At 42.2% G+C, this 10,168-nt stretch overlaps 1 pseudogene; it reads right to left on the reverse strand.

Annotated features, from left to right (window-relative positions):
• Positions 1-5,522: 5,522 nt before the first annotated feature.
• On the reverse strand, positions 5,523-8,845 carry LOC108314054 (annotated as a pseudogene).
• Between the last annotated feature and the right edge of the window lie 1,323 nt (positions 8,846-10,168).

Consider the following 10,168-nt stretch of genomic DNA (forward strand, 5'->3'; position numbering starts at 1 on the left):
ATAGGGCCCACAAAGCCTATTTTATTTAGTGCTATAGCTTGGATAAGTGTTGTTTGTCTCCACCAAATCTTAAGTTGAAATTTAATCCCCAATGTTGGAGGTGGGTCCTAATGGGTAGTGTTTGTGTCACTGGGATGGATCCCTCACGAATAGATTAATGCCTTCACTCAAAGGTGAGTGAGTTCTCACTCTACTAATTTTCACAACAGCTAGCTGTTAAAAAGAGTTTGGCACACCCCAACCCTCACCTCTTCCCTCTTCTCTCATCATGTTGTCTCTGCACACACCAGCTCCCGTTTCCTTCCACCACGAGTGGAAGCAGCCTGTGGCCCTGACCAGATGCAGATGGCCAATCTTGGGCTTTACAGTCATCAGAATCATGGGTCAAATAAAACTTCTTTTTAAAAAAAAATAAATAAATTACCCAGCCTCAGGTATACCTTTATAGCAACACAAAACGAACTAAGACATTTAGTATCTGGCCCTCCACAGGAAAGATCCGCCAACTCTTGCATTACAGAATTGTCAAGCTTTCCTCTGACTGCAAGTTACTTGATTATGCTGCTTAGTCATAATACAGAAAATCCTATAATCTCCCCCAAAGCCTTAGCATACACAGTGATGAATCCACAGGTTAGACTTCTAGAAACTGCAACCATGCAGATGTCTGGGAAACCAGAAATCAGCAAAAATACCCTCAGAACTCCACTTAAGGAAAAATATACCAAAAAGTTCTAGGAAATAGGCACAGACCTAATCCTGGGCCCTTACCTGGGCAAAGGCTTTTAAAACAACAGGACTGACAGAAACATTCAAAGAGAGGCAGAGAGGAGAAATAGAAGTCGCTTTTACAATAACCAGCAATAGGCATCTTGCAGTTAGACAGACATGAGTTCAAATCTCAACTCTACCACTTACTACTTATCTCTTAAACTTCAATTTTTACCTGTAAAGTAGGGGGAATAATAATGATCATTTCTTGGAGGGGTGGACAGTTTAGCCAAAATTATAATGCATATGAATTCTTAGCATCCTGCCTGGGATTTGCTAACTATTCAGAGGAGCTCTATTGCTAGTAATAATGATAACTATAAAAGAATACACATCTGTGATTACTTATATAGAGGCTCTCAATCCCACACAATTCAGCTGTCAAATAATAACAGGATTATGGTACAGAAAAAAAAGCAATTTTTATCATGATAAGCCCAAGTCAAGAAAAGATGTAGCCACATTTATGTGTACTAAGTAAAAAAAAAAAGTAAAGTAGCATGTGCCATGTTTTCATCAAAGAAAGTTTAAGTAAAAAATAATGTATGTACAAAGAGGTAAGCTCCAATCACCTGGAAAAATCACTTAAGTGAAACAAATTACTTATTCCTTGACAACACTATATAAATGAAACTGTACATGGGGTGGAAAAAATGTTTGCATTATAGGCTCTGCAGGAAGACAAAGTTACATTTCTCATCATTTAGTGAAAGCATCTATTGAATCGCATGAACCCTTGCTGACAAATTGCCAATTTTTAAATACCCTTCATCAGTATCATTTTTGTAGCTTTTCTCTGAGATCTAGAAAAGACCCCATGATCGGTTTCCAGTATGCTTTTCCAAGTGTAACCAAGCTCAGTGCTAGAAAGTACAATGAGAACCACTCATGATCTGAACTGTTTAAAGCAGCTGAATCATTGCAAAAACAATTTCTTCTTAACGTGTTTGAATCAAACTTTTGACCTCTAGTAAACTGGATGCCCCATTCTTTCAGGCAGTCAAAGATCAACTATACAAGGAACCTGGAGGTATATAAAACAGTACACTACTTTTTTCCTCTCTTAAAAATACAAATTGAATCAATTTAACACAGTTGGAGCAAATGACCATGGTATGGCCTCAATTTAAGTCTTACAGCCCCATTGGGATAGGGTTCCGTGGTCCCAATCAAGGGACACATGTTTTTCATTAGTGTGTCAGGATTCTGCTTTTCAGTTTGAGCATTTAAATGGATGCAATTAGTTCACTTGTGAGGGCCCCCAAAACCCTTATCTTTTCTGATTTATTGAAGAAGCCACACTCTCTCAGTGTTTTGAGATTTGTCTAAATACTAAAATGTTATTTGATATGACAAGTTACAACAAATACCACTTTTACTACATGGCACATAATTATGCTGAAACTTTCCAGTGATATACTATTGCTTAGGAAGCCTTTTAAGTGCATCTATCTGAGATTTAAAAAAATTAAAGTGAAACCAGTACAGCCGACACAGATAAAATGCAGCACACACACTTCTGTTTGTTCATAGGATAAAGGTTTAGAGGTGGAAGGATCTCAAGTGTCAACACCCATTTGACAAATCCAGAGAGCTAATGAGCATGTTTCTGGTCAGTCTGCTGCCAAGGTGGGATCAGAACCTGGCCTTCCTGGTTCTTGATCCAGTGCCAATTCCAGCTCCCCTCTCTCCCCAGCCCCTCCTCTATCTGGCAAAACTCGACTTGAGTATTAAACTTGGATGAAGCAGTGCCAAAGCTGGCCATGCAAGCTTTGTGCCTGTCCTGCATTCTGGTCACATATGAGCCTTCTGCTCTTTTGCAAAGACTGAATTGATGGGATGGGCTCAGTCAGGTGCAGCAAGGAAAGCCCGACAACAATCCTCAGCCATATCCATTGTCGGGTCCCCCATGGATGCTGTCTGCTGTTATAAGCACCAGCTGGAAGATGAATGCTGGTATTTCCAGAAAGACCTTTTGAATCACGAGGGGTTCTGACGAGCCCATGCTGTGGCAAGAGCATAATTATTTCCAATAACTGTCTGTCTAGGCTACTTAGTGATTTCCAAAGCCAAGCTCCTCCTCACTGCAACAACACCTTCAGTGTTTATTTGGGGGGGCAGTTTTGCACTTATTTCTTATGGAAGATCACAATGCCGAAAATTTCATTCTATTAATAGTTTGGTCAGCAAGGCAGAAAGAAATAACAACTTTTATAAATAATGATTAAGGACAAGCTATTTTATAACTTTGGATGCTTGTTCAGGATCTCTTGTAGGGGGCAAGAGTCTCATTTGGAACAAGATGAACCATTAGAATCTCCTGTGAGGCACACTCTTGGGAGAGAAAGGCAAGATTTTATGCTGTGACTGTTAGGGACAACAGAAAGCAGGGATTCTTGCAGTATGGTGACAAAGGGCACAAAGTCCATTCTGAGTTTGAATTCCAGGGCTGTCACTTACTAGCTGTGCAATTTTGGACAAGTCACTCGCCCTCTCCAAGCCTCAGTTTCTACCTCTGCAGAATGTGAGTTATTGTGGGTCATCGTGGAGATGGAATGAAATGCTGCTTGGACAGTACTTGGCAAATGCCTGGCCCTTGGCACTTATGGGGGATCAATAAAAGGTGACTATTATCACCAGACACCAGTCAGTGTGCTTGTGCTTTGAAAAGGGGACTTTCTGATCCAACATTCCATGCTGATTCTCTGTGTTAATGAGATTGTTGCTGAAATCTCCACTTTGCCCTTTTTGGAGTCTTCCCTCCTACTTCTGTCCTTCCTCCTACTCGTCAAATGCTCTTGAACTCTCCACTTGCTGCTGCATATCTTTCAGGCCCAAGCAAAATCCAATCCCATGCACCCCTGCTACCATGCCACTAGATCAGCCTCAGACAGATTACCACACCTCTCATTTGGTGTCTGGATAGGGGAGTTCACCTTCCATGTTCATTCACATCTCCTCTCCCTAACATGATTAAGCTTCTGGGAGACAGGGAATTGCCTTACATATCCTCTGCAGCACTCAATACATGCCCAAGAATCTTCTAGGTTCCTGGATCCTTAGTTACACAAAGTGTGGTCCAGAGACCAGCACCATTGGCATCACCTGGAGCTTGTTAGAAATGCAGTTTCAGGCCCCGGCCCAGATCTCCTGAATCAGAATCTGATCCCCAAGTGATTCATGTGCACCAAGTTCAGGAAACACCTCTCTAGTCCAGTATTTCCCAGACTTCCGTCATTCACATCTTCACTTCATAGATTTTGCCATTTTTCAATACTATCTACACTATGTTTTACCTAATACATATTTTTACACTGACACTACTTCTTTCTCAGACACATTCTAGGCAATACAATTCAGTCTGAATAGTTTGTTCAGCAAGGCAGAAAGGAATATAATCCCTTACAAAACATAAAGGTCTAGGTGAATTATTTTCTGGCACACATTAAAAATAAATAGCCAATAAGGTAAAATGTTTCTCTATCACCTAAAATTAACTCATGTACCACCAGGGATATACTTACCCACTTCAGTAAACAGTTCTAGACTTTTTGTAGCTGGATTAGAAGACATTTAAGTCCAGCGCTCCTGAACTGTGTCTGTGCCCACTTAGTATGGCTACCCTATGGGGTGAATGCATTTGTCTTCAAGACAGAGATGATCGTGGGAGGCTGAAAGCCTAGGTTCTCACCCTGCACCATCCCTTAATGACTTGCCAACAACTCACGCCCTCTCTTTGGGGATCATTTTTATGTGTTCGCTTATCTCAAGGCTCCCTTCCAAGTCAAAAAAAAAAATGACATTAAAATTATGAGAACAAAGTCTCTGTTGTTAGAGTGACCTGGAGTTGAAATAAAAGCTCCATTACTTTTTAATTTCATTGAATCTCTGTTTTCCTTATCTGTAAAATGGACAATAAGTGGACATAACACCCATCTCAGAGGATTTGTAAGAAGAAAGAAAACAACTGAAAAATGCCTAGCTTAAAATGTGGTACATAGTTTGTGTTCAACAAATAATATGAATTATTATGTTTTCTTAGCCTCTACAAAGCACAAATAATAAATTTTTTAGTATTTACTCCACAGCAGGCACTACATGAAATACTTCTTTATATTTTATCATCTAATCCTCAAAATAACTGATGAGGTAGGAATTCATATAATCTCCACTTTATAATAAAAGAAACGCAGGCAAAATAAAAGGTTAAGTCACTTGGTCCAAGCACACGTTTAGTAAGCAGCAAAGACAGATCTGAGTGTAGATCCTCTGAAGCTAGAACCAGTATTCACAACAATGACTCGTCCTGTCTTCTTATAAAACACTAGTCAACATGCAGACTTTGCCAACTCAACCAACATGATATGATTTTGGCCAAGTGGCAACCTCACAACCAGTTTCCTTGGCTGTATAATGAGGGGCGTTAGGAGACCCCACTTCATAGGGTGTGGTGAGCCTTGAATGAGGCCACACCTTCATGGACATCACAGAGCAATTCCCAGCACAGGTGAGCACTTGTTAGCCATGTGCTGCTACTGTTTTCATTAGTTCTACTATTATTTGTTGAGCCTTTACATCTGCACAAGATTTGTGTGTGTGTGTGTGTGTGTGTGTGTGTGTGTGTGTGCATGGAAAAAGAAACGAAAGTCTTTACTGGTAAACAGCTTACAATGAAATAAATAGAGCAGCGGTTTGTTGAAGAATAAAAACTAGAGCAGAGGCTTGGTCTCTCTTCACCTCTGCCTCCTGCCCTAGGATTCAGCCCTCTGGCTAGACACTTTGGATGAGGAGACCTTAATGGGCAGTCCCACCTTTCTCGGACCCTTGGGGTGTCTCTGTCTTCTTGGACAGGTGTGCGGGCACCACCTAGACCCACTGCCCTTAGTAAGAGAAGCAGCCTTGGCATTTGGCCCCTGCCCAGCCCCCTGGGCAGCTGCCCCTTTAGGGGCTTGGCCTTGGCCACCACCCTTTTGGTTGGGAAAGCAGCACCATTCTTGATCTTGCTGACTATGTGTTCTGAACTCTTACGCCCAGCTTTGGTTTTCCGGTGGGCCTCAGCATCTCCTTGGCTGCTCCTGCTGCCTTTGGCCTTTGCCTTCCTGCTGAGCCCGCTGGCACTGGAAGGGGCCTGTGTGGCCTTGTCTGGCTTGGGGGGTGCCTTCCTAGCCTTCTCCAGCTGTGTCCTGGTGTCCTTGGCTGTGCCACCTTGCTTGCAAGCAGGCCTTCTCTGTGGCTGCGCCTGGCTTGGGAGGAGACTTTTGCACCTCTGCTGGCCTCTTGGCTGCCTTCTTCACGCCTTTCCCGCTCTCCTGGGGTCTGTCAGGGGGCTATCATCCTGGACTGGATTTTACTCTTGTGCTTGGGAACTAATTTGAAGTTGCCAGTGGCCNGCTTGGGGGGTGCCTTCCTAGCCTTCTCCAGCTGTGTCCTGGTGTCCTTGGCTGTGCCACCTTGCTTGCAAGCAGGCCTTCTCTGTGGCTGCGCCCGCATTGCAAGGGTCCTCCTTTGTCTCCCTTGCTTTCTTGGGGCCCTTCTCTTGGCCTTTCCCGCTCTCCTGGGGTCTGTCAGGGGGCTATCATCCTGGACTGGATTTTACTCTTGTGCTTGGGAACTAATTTGAAGTTGCCAGTGGCCTACCTGGCTTTGGAGTTGAGGGGCTTGATGAGGAGGCTGTGGCACATGCCAGTGGCCAACACCTGCTTCAGCATGTACTTGAAGTGGAGGACGTCCACTATTGAGTACTTGTGCCGGATGTAGAGCTCGATGGCCTCCATCAACTTGCCGCAGTGCTGCTCCCCCACCTGTAGCACCTCTAGCACTAGAGGGAAGCGTGGGGAGGCGCCCACCAGGAAGCTGCTCTGGCTAGGGCCTGGCTCTTCAAATTCAGGGGGCCTGGATGATCATGCTATGGAAGTCGAGGAAGGCGAGATGTTGCTGGTGACTCTCCCAGGAGGGGAGGCATCAGGAGTTTTATCCTTCAGTTATGGTAAGGACTTCCTCAGCTTTAATTTATTTTTTTATTTTTTTAATTTTTTTGAGACAGAGTCTTGCTCTGTTGCCCAGGTTGGAGTGCAGTGACACTATCGTGGCTCACTGCAGCCTCAACCTCCTGGGCTCAAGTGATCCTTCCACCTCACCCTTTTGAGTAGCTGGGATTACAGAAGTGTGCCACCACATCCAGCTAATTTTTTAAATTTTAAGTAGGGATGAGGTCTTGCTAGGTTGCCTAGGCTGGTCTTGAACTCCTGGGTTCAAGCAATCCTCCTACCCCAGCCTCCCAAAGTGCTGGGATTATAGGCATGAGCCACTGCACCCCACCAGGAATTCTTTATCAGATAATTTAATCTATTAAATAGATGCCTGGTCATGGCACCCTAAAATAGTAGCCTTTATACATGGGGTGACCATATAATTTATCATCCAAACTGGAGGCACAGACATTAACCAGGATTGACCCAGGCAAGCCAGCATGATCACTCTACTTCTGGGGCCTCTCTGCTGCGAGTGAACATTATCCTCACAGCTGTACATACTAGGGTCCCCTTTCCCGCTGGATAACTGCATAAAGTGACAGAGGACAATTATAAGCAGCACATCTCTAAGGACAAAGTAACACAGACCCAAATAAATACCCCAAAGCTGAAGAACTGCAGAATAGAGCATTCATTTGCCCTGGGCTTTAAGGAGGTGTATTCTTCAAATATTCTTTTCTCTAAGACACTACTTAAATAACTGCTTTCATTAGCACAGTAAATTGATTCAAATAAATGTCTTCCAAGATTTGCACATAAATGAAAACAGGATCATGATCACCCCTTGTAAGAGGTTTTGGAACTGCTGTGGGTTTTTAATCAATATGTCTGCCTTTTTCTTCTTAGTGTCATTGGAAAATAAAGTAACTACTATCAATTTAACTTGTTCTGCATCTTGATCTCATAAATCCTGAAACTGACCACGTTAAAAGTAACAGCTAAGGTTTTCCTTGCATAGATAAAAAATCATATTGATAACCTATTTGCCTGAATACAATTCAGCTCATTTTCCATTATTCGGGGCATCAAAAAAGAAGAGCAATTAGCATATGTGCATTAGGGACTTGTGCTCCATGGTGAACATTTATTCCTTTCTTAGCTTTAATTTCCCCTTTTTTCCGCACCTGTATTCATGTAGCAGTCCAGCCTTCTGATGTCCTCCATCTACATGGTCTAGGTAGGACTCCACCACTGGGGCAAAACCTTCAACCTCTGCAGAAGCCACTTAGCACAGAGATTTCCTCCAGCTGTGCCCGCTGGGTGAATCAGAGCTCATTTTGAAGCTTTTTGTTCAACAACTGGGGAAGGGAATGCTTTTTGTTGCTGAACTTGAACTTGACACTGTGTAAACCAGCAAGTGCTATACAGTCTTCTTGTCACCCAAGAAGGATCCCAATACACAGAAGAAAGAAGAGACAGGCAGTCCTGAGGAATGAAAATAAATCAGAACCTGTCACTGTTTAGCCCTAAGCAAGATGCTCTTGAAGTCAGTCCTATCCATATATCGTTTAGTAACATGAAACAATATGTAGGAAAAAAATATATATTGTATATATGCATATATATAATATCCTAATTCCATTTAAAATTGGGTTTGTAACTTATTATCAAAATAGCACTAACAGATACATGCATCCTGTGGCAGTGCCTTTCAAATTTTTCGACAGCTAAGAATTACATTTTATACTACAACCCAGAATGCGCACAAGAGTGACTCAAAATTTCAGGAAATTGCACAACTCTTGTAAAATATGATGATGCTGCCACTTGCTGTCTTGTTATACTTAAAAAAAAATACTGGTAGTAACTCATGAAATGGATTTTATGACCTTCATATTGAAAAAACGCTGCCTTATGAGTTTAGGTTGAAAATTGATTTCACCAGGAAGAATGAGATAAGAAATGACATGATAATTTCAGTAAATCTGGTTATTGGGGAGAATAAGAGATTTGGCCCCTAAGTTACGTAGACAGTTTATCAAGCATCTAGCAACAGAAAATTGTCATCTTACCACTTCTCTCTGACTACCCATAACAGACATTTGGCAGAAGAGAAAAAAAATCTTACTGACTTAGTAATAAATGAATTATCAAAAAAAAACTTTCCTCTAAAACAAAATACCAACTACCTCTAAAAAGGGAGAGATATGTAAGTAAAGTAAGACCTTCTGATGAGCTGAGTGCATTATTTATTTGTAGGCTGATGATAGTCACTTCAGTGAGCCTCGGCAGTCCTGAACATGCAAAATAGTGCATTCATAAGATCAGATCTCTGGGGCTGATTTAAAGGGAGGGATAGAGAGAGAGATCACTTGCAGTATAAGTCTCAAACCTTCATTTACGTGTGTAAGATTAAGTATGAAGATTTCCTGCTAGAAAATTGCTGCAGGCTGGATAAGGCAGCGTATTTTTAACTGTTTTCCATGTACCCTATTTGTATTGTCAGTTAGCCAAAACTTTCTTTTTGTCTGCTCAAAGCATGCAGAGTCTTGATGAAATCTGTGGAATCAAAAGAACTAAGATTCTCAGGCTTGCTGAAACTAGAGGCCAGTGACAATAAACATTACTGCGAAAACTTCAGCTGATTTGACACTTGAGAGTGGCTGTGAAGGTAACTCCTCCTACACTTTCCTAGATTAGGCTCAAATGCAACCGTCTGCCTCTTTGAGAAGCCCATTCACTTTTCTGCCACTAAGATGGAAATTTATTCATTTTAAAACAGTGAAGTTTAATACAGGAAAACAGGATCATGATTCCCATGATCACTGGTGGGGGAAAGATCTTCTGAGAACTTTCCCATGGATAATGAAAATTGAACCTCAAAATGTCGTATGTAGGTAATTTCTTCATGTTCCATCACCACGTTGTTTAAATGCATTCCACCTGCATTTCTGAATTTAAGCAAATAAAAGCTTGATTAATATTACTTGCAGATGTCACAAAGAGGTGATTAAACCTCTACCATTCAATAAGCCCTTGGAGTTGTCTACATTTTTCTCATCCTTTTAGGAAATGTAATCACTGTTCAAAAGGGGTGTGTGTGTGTGTCTTTTTATTACAACATTTTCAGATTACAAAAAGGAAGAATTGGCTGGGTGTGGTGGCTCACACCTGTAACCCCAGCATTTTGGCAGGCTGAGGCAGGTGGATCTTTTGAAGTCAGGAGTTCAAGACCAGCCTGACCAACATGGTGACACTCATCTCTACTAAAAATACAAAAATTAGCCAGGTGGCAGTGGTGCGTGCCTGTAATCCCAGCTACTCGGTAGGCTGAGGCAAGAGAATCACTTAAACCTGGGAGGCGTGGTTGCGGTGAGCCTAGATGGCGCCAATGCACTCCAGCCAGAGCGAGACTCGATCTCAAA

Source organism: Cebus imitator, unplaced genomic scaffold (genome assembly GCF_001604975.1).
Source record: "Cebus imitator isolate Cc_AM_T3 unplaced genomic scaffold, Cebus_imitator-1.0 Scaffold147, whole genome shotgun sequence".
In the NCBI taxonomy this organism is placed as follows: domain Eukaryota; kingdom Metazoa; phylum Chordata; class Mammalia; order Primates; family Cebidae; genus Cebus; species Cebus imitator.